This window comes from Petaurus breviceps, unplaced genomic scaffold, assembly GCF_028583685.1.
Source record: "Petaurus breviceps papuanus isolate PSGF00001 unplaced genomic scaffold, PetGlider_PUasm1.0 76, whole genome shotgun sequence".
In the NCBI taxonomy this organism is placed as follows: domain Eukaryota; kingdom Metazoa; phylum Chordata; class Mammalia; order Diprotodontia; family Petauridae; genus Petaurus; species Petaurus breviceps.
This window is the reverse complement of record NW_027186473.1, coordinates 34,447,670-34,461,330: the sequence shown is the minus strand read 5'-3', so window position 1 is coordinate 34,461,330 and position 13,661 is coordinate 34,447,670.

The following is a 13,661-nucleotide window of genomic DNA, read 5'->3' as shown; positions in this document are numbered from 1 at the left end:
AGTCAGAACTCCTGCACCAAAAGCTTCCAAGAAAAATATAAGCTGGTTACAGGCCACACAGGACCTTAAGAAGGATTTTGAAAATCAAAGAAGAGAAGTGGAAGAAAAATTGGGAAGAGAAAAGAGAACAATGCAAGAAAATTATGAAATGAGAATCAACAACCTGACTGAAGAAAATAACACCTTCAAAAATAGAATAACTCAAATGGCAACAAAGGCTCAAAAAGTCGATGAGTAGAAGAATGCCATAAAAAGCCAAATTTTCCAGATGGAAAAATAATCTCAAAATCTCACTGAAGAGAACAATTCCTTCAGAATTAGATTGGAGCAAATGGAAGCTAGTGACTTTATGAGAAATTAAGATACTATTAAACAGATCCAAACAAGTGAAAAAATAAAAAAGAAGGCAAGGTGAAATATCTCATTGGGAAAACCACTGACCTGGAAAATAGATCCAGGAGAGATAATTTAAAAACTATTGGACTACCTGAAAGCCATGATCAAAAAAAAAAAAAGAATTAGAATTCATCCTTCAAGAACTTCTCAAGGAAAATTTCCCTGATGTTTTAGAACCAGATGGCTAAATAGCGGTTGAAAGAATCCACTGATCACCTCCTGATAAAGATCCCGAAAAGAAAACTCCTAGGAAAGTATAGCCAGGTTCTGGAATTCCCAGATCAAGGAGAAAATATTACAAGCAGCCAGGAAGAAACAATTTGAATAATGTGGAAACTCAATCAGGATAACAAAGGATCTGGCAGCTTCTACACTGAGGGATTGAAGGCCTTGGAATATTACATTCCAGATGTCAAAGGAGCTGGGATTAAATCACCTACCCAGCAAACTGAGTATTATGTTTTAGGGGAACATATGGTCATTCAATGGAATAGAGCATTCTAGATGAAAAAAAAAAACAGAGTTGAATAGAAAATTTTACATTCAGATACAAGAAGCAAGAGAAATTGAGAGGGTAAACAGGGAAAAGAAATCATAAGGAACTTTTTAAAGTTGAACTATTTACAACCCTACATGGAAAAACAATAATTGTAACTGCTGAAACTTTTCTCAGTATGAGAATAGTTGAAGGGAATAGACACACACACACACACACATATAGGAGGGTATATGGGTGCATGAATACATATGTGAAAGTGTGTATATATGTGCACAGGTATACATAGAGGGCACAGGACCAATTTAACAGGAAGGAATGATACTTAAAAGATGATATTAAGAGGTGAGAGAGGAATATAATAAGAGAAGATGGGGAGAGACAGAATGATGTAAACTATCTCATACTATATGCTATATTTCAGAGGCAAGGGAAAATGGTTACAATGGAGGGGAAGAATAGGAAGGCAAAAGAGAATGGGTCAACCTTATTCTCATTGAATTTGGTTTAGGGAGGGAATGACATACACACAAAATAGGGTATCTCACCCTATAGAAGAGTAGTGGTGAAAGGGATGAGAGGGAGGATAATGGAAGGGAGGGCAGGATGGGGGGGAGGGAAGTTGGAAGCACCCACTTTTGAAAATGATAGGATCAAAGTAGAGTATAGAACAAGTGGGAGGTGGGATAGTATGGAGGGAAATATAGTCAGTCTTTTGCAATATATCCACTATGGAAATGTTTTGCATAGCTACACATGTACAACCTATACTGAATTGCTTATCTTCCCAGTAAGGTGGGTGACAAGGGAGGAAGGGAATGAATCTGGAATTCAAAGTTTTAAAATCAAATGTTCAATATATATAATTTTACATGTAAACTGGGAAATAAGACATACAGGCACTGGGGCATAGAGATCCATCATGCCCTACTGGAAAGTTGGAGGGGGTATGGGAGAAGATATGGGAGAGAGCAGATTGGAGGAGAGGATATTTTGGGGTGGTGGGTAGGGGAAAAACAGGAAGAAAATTTGTAACTCAAAATCTTGCAGAAATGAATGATGTAAACTGGAAGTTAATAAGGCATTTGATTAAAAAAAATTAAAAAAAGAATAATGACTGCCAGATATTGAAGCTTCATGGCCATGGTAACTTATTGAATCATCTGATAATGCAAGGAAGTGTTGTGATCTGCATTAGGTAACAGGTCATGCTATAATGTTCATAATTGTGAGAAATGTGAATTCCCACATTTATTAAACCACAGACCCTTGAAGTGTTGAAGTTTAACCAATAGGTATACAATAAATTTATCTTATTGAACAAAAGTACTCATGTTTTCTGAGAATCTCCAACCCCAGTCTAGTGGTTCTGTACTCTACCCTAGACTAGAAGGTGTACTGTGAAAGCACAAATCTTATATGGATAGAAAGCAACTTTCTATCCTTTTTTCCCTTCTGTATTTTGGGAGATAACACTCATTTTTTATTTTGTCTAGAGAGCATGATTAATGTAGATGGAGGTCTAGATCTGGAGTTGGGAAATCTCAAACACTGAGGTCAAATCTCAGTGTTATTGCTTTTCTATTATTGGAATACAACTTCTAGTAGTGCCTCCAACTGCTTTCTGGGTTGCTGAAGCAGGATTATTGATTACTGAGCCAAGGAATTGTATTCAAATTCAAATTTAAGCAATGAGAGAATTCCACTTTTTCATCTACTCATATCTAACTTTGAATTCAGGTTTTGGTGGCCAGGAATTATTTCACTTTCTCTTCTCATGTCTGTGTAATCAGCATCCTAGCTTATACACTCATTTCTAAAGTGAAAGAACCAAAGAACAAAAGGTAGTCTCCTGAGAAATTAAAATATATATGATTGAGGAAGAAAAATTATAGCATATAATATAGTTTTAGAAATAAGAAACTTCCTACTACCATATCACTAGCATTGTCTTTATTGTCTAACATGTCAATAATTTAAGGGTATAAAATTCCCTGCTTACATAATGAACTACAACTGAGAATACATAATAGATCTCCAGGTAACTTTTAACCATCTCTTTTAATCAATGTCAATGTGTTTCAATAAAGCAGTAAGGAATTGCTAATGGGACATTGCGACATGAATGTGTTTTGCATCCAAAAGTATCCCTGAAACTTCTTGGGTAATATTATATACAAAGACCATAAAGTTCTCTCTCAGATCAGAATATTAATGGAAAGGTATTGAATTTCAGTTTTGAAAATGTAATCTCCAGAAATATATATGACTTCTATATTAGTTTCAAACACTTAATGGAAAAAAGAAGGGACTTGAATTTCACAAAAGGGGGCCCTTGATGATTAAATGATTGCCATTTCGTTATAATGGTTTAGTTATAAATTCTCTCATTCAACATGTTTTTACTTAAATAAATTTAGTTAAATTAAATTTTATTCAACAAGGATTTTAATAAGCACCTATTATTTAAAAAGCACTAGGCTAAGCACTGAGAATATGGAAACAATCCCTAAGTTTAAGGAACTTACATTCTACATAAGGATATATATGCAAGAATGAGAAAATCCAAAGAAAAGTGAGGAAAGCAAGGGTAATATATGTTCTTTAATGGATTATAGAATCCATGAGATGAAAAAAGAAACTGCAAGAAGTCCAAACTGCCATTTGATGCTTGTCTTTAATGCTACCGCCTTTCTAGCTAAGTTGTAATAATGTGTTGGGGGGGGGAGAAAAAAAAAGAAAGAGGAAGGGGAGAGGGAGAGACAGAAGCAGGGAGGGAAGGAGGAAGGAAAGAAGAAAGGAAAGAAGGAAGGAAGGAAGGAAAGAAGGAAGGAAGGAAGGAAGGAAGGAAGGAAGGAAGGAAGGAAGGAAAAACTGAATAAATTTTTAAAAATACTTTTCAGAAATGTGCCCTTTATTAAAGGCAGGAAATTTTATGGAACTAATTGAATTAAGCTCAAGCAGTGTGAACAACTTTTATTTACAGCTAACAAAAATGTCTTATTATAAAGTAGGTAACTCAAATAATAGATTTAAATCTGATATTTCATCTTTTTGCACACAAATTCTCAGAATTAACATTTTTTCTAGTTCCATTTTCTCACAGTTTTGTACTTCTTCATATAAAGTTGTTATTTCCCTTACAACTGACTCTCATGGTCAAAATCAGACTATAATTTTCATATATATATATATGTATTCATATGTATTATAATATATATGTACATATATGTGTATATATAAATAGAGGGAAAGAGGCAGATAGAGAAACAGGAGTAAAGACAGAAAGAAAGACCAAGATAGAGAATATTTTTGGCATGCAAAAACTAAACTTTTAGATGGGGAAAAAGCTAGATTCATCTTCTACCAAATTCAGTTCTATGAAGAATAAAGTTTAATAATTATAAACCAAACAATATTCTATTTTTAATCTATAAAATAAGACAAATAGTAAGATTATAGGGTGTTGAACACAACTTTTTATGCAGAATGATAAAAGGACTGTTAGAGAATGAGGGAATTGGTGCCCTTATGCCATCCTGAGCATTTCAGAACAACGCAATGAAGGCTGAAGAGGAAATTTTCCTCCTCTTACTTGTGCCAATAAAAGATGCAGTCTTTTGGGAAAGAAAAGGCTTGTATTTGTACAACACACAGAACATGACTTTTCAGAAATTGTCAGGGTGTTCTGATTGGCTTGGCATTTTAAGTGGAGTATCTTCTCCTCAGTCTCCTATATGTTCATTCTTACTACCACCAACTATGTCCAGGAGCTTAACTTCAGGGCTGGACTAGGAGAATGGGCCAGAACACTGGCACTAAACTCTGGGAAACTGTAATCAAATTTCACCTCTTCTGCCTACTACCTGTGTTTCCTTGTTTAAGTCACATGATCTCCTTAGTTTCCTTATCTGTAAAATGGTGCAGTTGAACCTGATGACCTCTGAAGTAGCTTTCAATTCTAATTTAATTAGAATTTAATTCAGTGCTATTCTATGCCCATAATATAGCAGCCTTCTGGTAGGTGTGGCTGATTCAAACTTCTCCTTTGACCTCCTGCCATATCCATCTTGGTAAAACACTCCTTTGATTGTGTCATTTATTTCACTATTTTAAAATATCACAATTTCATCAGTATTAACTTTCCCTGCATCAGTGTTAGATTTTAACCCCTTCACAACTTAGTAGACAGTCTTTGTGATTTTCTAAGACCAAAAAAAGGTAGCAAAGCAACAACTACCACAAAGGCCATACTCAGAAATGTTCTCTCAATCGTTGCCTTTTCTGGGTCTCAGATGACAAAACATGACACTTTCTTAGGTTCAAACTTAAAGTCTTTCCAATGAGGTAAAACCTGCTAGAGCTTATTCTCTACTGTCACAGTCTTTTCTAGTCAAGGATTTTGAGAAGGCATGATACTCCTCTTAACTGAAATAACTAGAGTGTTTCTTATTTTTTTATATAAAACCAAAGAAATAAATCAAACGTTTAACATTATAAATAATCTGGGCTCCCATATTATTTTGCAAACCCATCTTTCTCTCAATACAGGTGGAAGTTACAGTTAGCCTAGAAGCCCTCAGAATTGGCATTGCATGAGAGCAGGGTCCATGTTTTTGCCTCTCTTTATATATATATACATACACACACACACACACACACACACATATATATATAGCACTTAGAATAATATTTGGCATGTAACAAAGATGTAATATAGACTTGTTAATGATTGTGTTATTCTGCATTGATAAAGGGAGTTTTCTCAGTGGGAATATTGACGATTTATGTGGATTTATTTTATATCCTACTACATTGCTGAATTGGTTGTTTTAATCATTTTTTGGGGTTGGTTCTTCTGGTTTTTCCAAGCAAATTATTATATAATATACAAAAAAATAGTTTTATTTTCTCTTAACCTGTTCTTGTTTCCTTTATATCTCATCTCATTGTGACAGCTGTTGGATTTAGTTAAGATTCTTTTCAGCATCTTCAGCATTACATAGTCATTTGAAAAATAATATTATCAACATGATCTATCCTATTTATACTTGTTTTTATGTTGAGCACACCATTCATTCCTGGTATAAAACCTTATCATAGTACATGATTGTTACATCTTTCAAGAAATGTTGAATAACTTTGATTTGTTAATGAGAACCACCATATTGAAGGAGAACCTTTAATGTCATATTGTTGATGTTTGGTTTAGTTTATAATCAACAAATACACAAAGAGGAATTGTGTAGTCTTCAATATTTCAGTGCACTGTGTCATGGTAATGATATAGTTTGTAATGGAATAACATTTGCAAAGCCCTGCCTATTCCTTGCTAATATCCTCATCAAGGATATCATTGGTGTCTATGTTGATGATTTCCATAAAATTATTATCTAGATGTGAATCAGGTATATGGGTCAGCAATTTTTTTCCTGGACCCTTTTTTGGCATATTAAGGTCTTCAATATTTTTAATTTGTTTAATTCAGCTGTTCCCTTTGTCTTTGTCTACTTTAGTGTCATGTCATTTTTATCTCCTTTTAAATAATATCTGAAACTGTTATGTTATAGGCCAAGTAGGTGGTGCTTCTATTCTTTTCCTTGAAGGATTTTTTAAATGTTATTCTAAACATTTTTGCAATAATTTAAAAATTGTTCTTTCATGTGCTAATTTTATTCTTACATGTTCTTGGGATGACTTTGATTAGTTGGTCTCTTGCCAAATTTTCTGTAAACTGAATTTGCTCTTACTGCTTCCTTCTGTTTTATTAGGTGATAGCTCTCATAATCAATCACTCATAATCTAGGGCCATAATATTTTACAAACGAGCTCTCATTTAAAACTAGGGGCTATCATAGACTGCCATCTCTCTTTCCTTTGAAATTTAGCTAAATGTTTAAATGACTTGTTTCCTTTTTTTAGGATCTTTTGAGCTTCCTTTTATGGCAGTTGATTTAGAGATTCCTGCCTCATTTAGACTTCCACCTGAAATTGTTCCTAAGTGTTCACATTCTTTCTTCCACCCACATGCAATTTTTCATCACCACCAACTTGTGGGAATGGGTTGGGACTGAGTTGTTTGAAGTAAACACGCTCATCTTTTTTTTTTCTCCTTTAAGTTCCTTTTTTCTAGTTTCACATAAAGCTTAAAATTTTCATTTTAATAAATCAATAGTTTCACTATATGCACACAACAGATTCATGAATAACATATCAAATACAAGTACTTTGCTATCTGATAAAATATTGTTAATTTAATTTTTGTGCTTTTTGGCACTTGCCATATCTAAATCATACATATGTTTCATTGGCATAGTCTTTGAGAACCTCGGATTTATATCACAATGAGGTATTGGAATAGGATTTATTCAAGCATTTAACAGTATTATTAGTTTTACTAAAACACATATGTTACTGCATCAACCATATTGGTATCCAAAAAGACTTTTCATCCCAAAGGAAAGGTAATTCAATGGAAAGAAGTAAACCTAGTCAAAACATGGTTAAAATAAATACAGCAGTGTATAAAATATGTACTTCTTGGTTTAAGATAACATACTATTGGGATTTTCCATCTGAGTAGTAATAAAGCATTGGCATTTTCTTTTGGATTGGGGGGAGAAATCACACCATTCTTCATAAAATGTAGGTTTTATATTGTTCGCCTGTTGCTACAAACTGAAAGCAGGTGTTTTTCTTCTAGCAAATTTCTGTTTCTGTTCACTATTAACAATCAGACTGCCACAGGTGTGACTGAGTATGACTTCATCTGCCAGAATTAAAGAAAAGACTTAATGAGTCTTTCCAAATTTAAAATTATGAATGTGCAGCTAAGAGATTAGCAAAACATTCATAGCTATATATTCAAAGCTTCTAAGTTCAGTACTGAACCTGACAACAGCCAGGTTATAGAATTAGATAACACATTTTTCCAAAGGTTTCAGTTTCTTATCCTTTCTGCCTGTAAAAAGAAAATGTGACTTTCTAGGTGCCATGCTTCAAGGATGCTGTGGACACTTAGAAGGCTACAAAACTGGAAACACAGAATAATTTTAAAGGAATCAAGGTCCAGGCAATCCACTTCATGTCAGAAAGTTAAGTAGAGAGTGATGGACAAATATTAATGCCTTTCTAATTTGTATAAAGTACATTATAATAGATTTGATCCTCACTTGAAATTCAATTGTGCACTTAATAAAAAAAAAATTTGAGAGTTTTAAAAATCATTTAGGTGAAATTAACACTAAAGGTTAAATGAGTTTGTATCTCAGAAATTGGAGTATTTGGGTTTCTCAAAGAGGAGGTCACTATAGTCATTGACTACTCTGTCTTATGTACCTAATCTATTCCACTGATGTACTACACTTTACCTCAGCCATTACCAAGCAGTTTTGATGACTGCTGCTTTATAACACAGTTTAAAATCCAGTATGGCTCGGCTACCTTCCCTAGCATTTTCTTTTCATTAATTCCCTTGATATTCTGGATCTTTTGGTCTTCCAGATGAATTTTGTTACTATCTAGCTCTGAATGCTTACATGAAAAAATAGAGGGAAAGGATATCAATGAAATGGACATGCAACTGAAAAAGGTAGTGAAAGAAAAAATTGAAAATCCCCAATTAAATATTAAATTTAAAATACTGAAAACCAAAAGAGAGAGATTAATAAAATTGAAATTCAAGAAAACTATTGAACTAATAAATAAATCTAAGGGCTGATTTTATGAAAAAAGTAATAAAATTGACAAATGTTTAGTCAATTAAATTTTTAAAAAAAGAAAGAAAATCAAATTACCAGTATCAAAAATAAAAGGATGAATTTACCTTCAATGAAGAGGAAATTGAAACAGTAATTAGGAATTATTTTGCTATATTCTATTCCCATAAATTTGACAATCTTAATGCAATGTATGAATATTTACAAAAATATAAGTTGAACACATTAACTGAAGAGGAAGCAAAATACTTAAATAACCCCATCTCAGAAAAAGACATTGAACAAGCCATCAATGAATTACCTAGGAAAAAATCTCCAGGGTCAGATGAATTTACAAGCAAATTGTATTAAACATTTAAGAACAATTAATTCCAATACTAATAGACTGGGAAAATTGCAGAAGAAGGAGTCCTATCAAATTATTTTTATGATACAAATATGATACTGATACCTAAATCAGGAAGAGTCAAAACAGAGAAAGAAAATTATAGACCAATTTCCCTCCTGAATGTAGATGCAGAAATTTTAAATAAAATATTAGCAAAAAGATTATAACAGCTTTTCATGAGAATAATACAATTTGATCAGGTAGGATTTATTTCAGGAATGCAAGACTGATTCAATATTAGGAAAACTATCAGTATAATTGATCATATCAGCAACAAAATGAAGATGCAGAAAAATCTTTGGACAAAATGCAACACTCATTCCTATTAAAACACTAGAAAACATAGGAATAAATGGAGTCTTCCTTAAAATAATAGGTAACATCTCTCTAAACCATCAGCAAGTATTCTGTGTAATGGGGATAAGGTAGAAGCATTTCCAATAAGATCCAATAAGTGAAACAAGGATGTCCACTATCACCCCATTTTTCAATTTGGAACTAAAAATATTAAATGTAATAATAAGAGATGAAAAATAAATCAAAGGGATAAGATTATGCAAAGAAGAGACTAAACTATCATTCTCTACAGATGATATAATGATATACTTAGATAATCCTATAGTATCAAGTAAAAATTACTTGAGATAATAAATAAATTTGAAAAAGTTGCTGGATATGTAATTAACCTATATAATCTCTGCCATTCCTATATATTTCTAATGAAGTCCAAGAGTAAGAAATAGAAAGAAAAATTCCACTTAAAGTTACTGTACACTTTACAAAATATTTTGGTGTCTACATGCCAAAACAAACCCAGGACTTATATGAACACAATTACAAAATACTTTTCACAAAAATAAAGTCAGATCTAAATAATTGGTAAAACATCAGTTGCTCATGGTTAAGTCTAGCTAATATAATAAAAATTGCAACTTTACTAAAATTAGTTTATCTTTTCAGTGTCATTCCAATCAGTTTGCTTCTCCCTGGAAGCTGACTTCACTTCTTGCAGAATTTAACTCTCTATAGGGCTCTAATATCAAGTCCTTTACGCAAACAATAGTAGTTGCAAAATGGAAAGTAGAAAGTTAATTTCATTCCAATGTAAACCACCTTCCAGCAGTCTTTCCAGAAAGTTGGAAAATATTTCAACAAGATAGCAATACTTTCAAAAAGGAAAATGCTTGGTGTGAAATCTTAATCTTCAGTTTTTGCCCAGAAAGCTAACTTCCATTGGGTTGTCAAAGAAATTAAAATCATTTCAAATGGAAACACTTTATTATTTACTACCACTTACTTGAAGAACCTATGATTTCATGGCTATAGGATCTTCCTTCTATCAATGCAGCACACAAGATCTAGAAACCTTTCCTAGATATACAGTGACTTGCTCAGTAACATTTATCTAGTATCAGAGACCATATTTGAATCCAGCTAATCCTTATTCCATATCCAACATGATATAGCACACAAATTCCATTCCTCTAGCACTTCTTTACATATACAAATATTCAAAAAACAAGAAATCATGACTTTCAAAGAACCTAAACCTTTGGGGGTATTTGTCATTTTCTGACGATTTTTATAAATTGTCATGGTAAACAAAGTATCACAGAGATTAAAAAAAAACCCTAAAGGCAATCTTCAGGTTTGCAAATAGTTCACTAAATGGAAATGTCTCATACATATTTTACTCTCATAGAGAAGCCTGCCCATAACTCAGACAGAAAATATATTAATCAGACAATAGCATCCATATTTCTCTCTTCTGGGACTTAACAATTGACTGGTTGTACTTTGTTGAAATGTGATAAAATTCCTTAAACCCATAACCAGAATGGTGACAATAAGCATTACTATTAACTCTGCTTTTGCACACCATTCCTTCATTTCTGACACAGCCTTACTAACAGTGGAGTAGAATTTAAGCTGGATCATTTAAATAATGATAAAGCTGTCAAGACACTGATGTGATTTTCTTCTCAAGCAATTCACCTTCCATTACAAGTTTTATTATACTTTATAGTGGGCATCTGTAAATCTGTAGATCAGCTTAGCTCCCTCATTTACACTCATTGCACATCAAACAGAGTTTTAACTGACTTACTTTAGGATTCACAGTAGTTGCTAGGAAACCTTTCTGTGTTCTTTTCATTTCTTATAAAGCATTAGCGTTTCAATTGATAAGGCTCTATACCTTTAGGTATAGAGGTATTTCAGCAGAATCAAACAATGACAATGGTGCTGGGGCATAGATAACCAAAAACTAGGGCTTGTTCTTCATACCAGTAATACAGGGATTATAGTGAGGGGAACGGGGACATAACATGTTTTCTTTGAATATTTTAAAGATATTTTGTGAGTAGGATTCAAAAAAAGTCATTCTATTTCAAATTCAAATGTATCTGCAAAGGGTTGGTATTATAATTTTGTGGGATGTATTCTTCAGATCTTAGTTTTCCCTTAGAGCATTTGAATGCTACAAGGCATGTGTCATCCAAGGAAAAGATGGTTAAAACTTCTAAAGAATTTCTTAAAATTATATTGGAAAGGGAGGAAAAAAATCTTTCCACATGAATGTGGTAACATATGAATAACTCCTATCTGTTCTTATAATTAACCACTGAAATGCATGATTATCATTCACATCAAAATCCAGTGCCTCAATTCTCACCCTGGGAAATAAGGAGGTCAGTAAAACTAGATAGTTTTCATTATTGGGAGGAGGGGGAATATGGTGAAAGGGAAAGAAGTCTCCACTTAGAATTGGAGAGCTTACATTCTCAGTGCTGTTACTTATATCCTTATTATGTACTTATAGATAGATAGATAGTATATATTAACAGAATAACAAAATTTGAGAGGTTGAAGAAACTTCAGTGGCTATCTAGTATCCCCCCTCCCCCTCAAAAGAAAATAAAAGAAAAATAATTCTCAGAAGAATAAACCCAAAAAGTATATCATGTAACCACTGTAGGAAATCCTCCAGAGAGAGAGAACATACTACCTCTTGAAGAATGTCATTCCATTTTAGGAGGGTTTTAACTCTTAGGAAATGTTTTTGTTTGCTTGTTTTTGGCGGGAGAAAAAATAGCAGATTAGAGGCAGTTACCCAGCTGAATTCTCCCAATTTTCCTCACCAAACTGTCTTAAAATAACTCCTCAAATAAAATTTCAAGTAGCAGTGCCAACAAATGGTCAGAGTGTGATACGTTTGCCCAGCTTAAGACAATTTAGAAAATCCATGAGAGATGTCTATGACACTAGGGTAGAAGTTGGCCTAGGTCACATTAGCAACAGGAACCATCAAATTTGGAAGGGACAATAAAAGTGGAAGCAGCTCTAGTAGCTTTGGGAGTTCTTAGTCCAGGGGCAATAAGGGGGTCAGAAAACTGGTGAGAAAGCAATTACAGGGGACCCTTCTATGGCACTGAGTGTAGTTGGTACTGATTAGCAAGTCCATTACCTATATTCAGTTCTAGATCACAGTTCCAGGGCTAAGGGAGCACTAGTCATTCTACAAGGAGTATTTTTTTTTTCTTTTTGGAGGGGGGAAGGTAGGGCAATTGGCATTAAGTGACTTACCCAAGGTCACACAGCTAGTTTTGTGTTAAGTGTCTAAAGCTGGATTTGAACTCAGGTCTTTCTGTCTCAAGGGTCATTGCTCTATTCACTGCACCATCTAGCCACCCCTACAGGGAATATGGTAAAGACCAGGTGCACACCAGTAAAACAGTGACCACTATCCTTGGATCACCCCAACTAGGAAGCATACAAAAAATAACTTGCAGATTCTCAGAGCTAGTTCTTAATATGATAGCATAAAAAAAAGCCTGAAGCTTGGGACCATGCCTCCCCACCCCAAGTGAGGAGAGTCCAACTTAATCATCAAATTCAAAGTCAAGAAGTAGAATGGAAAATAATGAACCAACAATAACAGAAATTTGGCCATAAAAAGCTAAGGTGATAGGGAAGATCAAGACATAAACTCAGTAAAAGATGATAATATGAAAACACCTAAAGTCTTAAATAAAAATACTAATTGAGCCAAGTCTAATAACAATTTTTATCCTGGAAGAGTTAAAGAAAGAGATAAGAGTAGTAAAGGAAAAATTAGGAAAGGAAATGACAGTGATGCAAGGATTTTTTTTTTTTTAGAATAGGTGATCCTTGGTTGTAACCCGAGCTCTTTTGCCTTGCAAAAAAATCATATTCCCATTCCTCCTATCTTTCAAGGTAGAAGCTGCCAGATCCTGTGCAATCTTCACTGTGGCTTCATGATAATTGAATTGTTTCTTTCTGGCTGCTTGTAATATTTTCTCCTTTACCTCATAGTTCTGGAATTCGGTCAAAACATTTCACAGATTTTCAGTTTGGGATCTCTTTTAGGTGTCCAGTGGATTCTCTCAGTTTTTATTTTACCCTCTGGTTCTAGGATCTTAGGGCAGTTTCCCTTGATGAGCTCTTGGAAGATGTTGTGCAGGCTCATTTTTTCATCATGATTTTCTGGTAGACCAATAATTCTCAGATTGTCTCTCCTGGATCTGTTTTCCAGGTCAGTTATTTTTCAATTGAGATATTTTACCTCCTTTTCTAATTTTTCATTCTTAATGTTTTGTTTGATTGATTCTTGGTGCTTCATGGAGTCATTAGCTTCAATTTG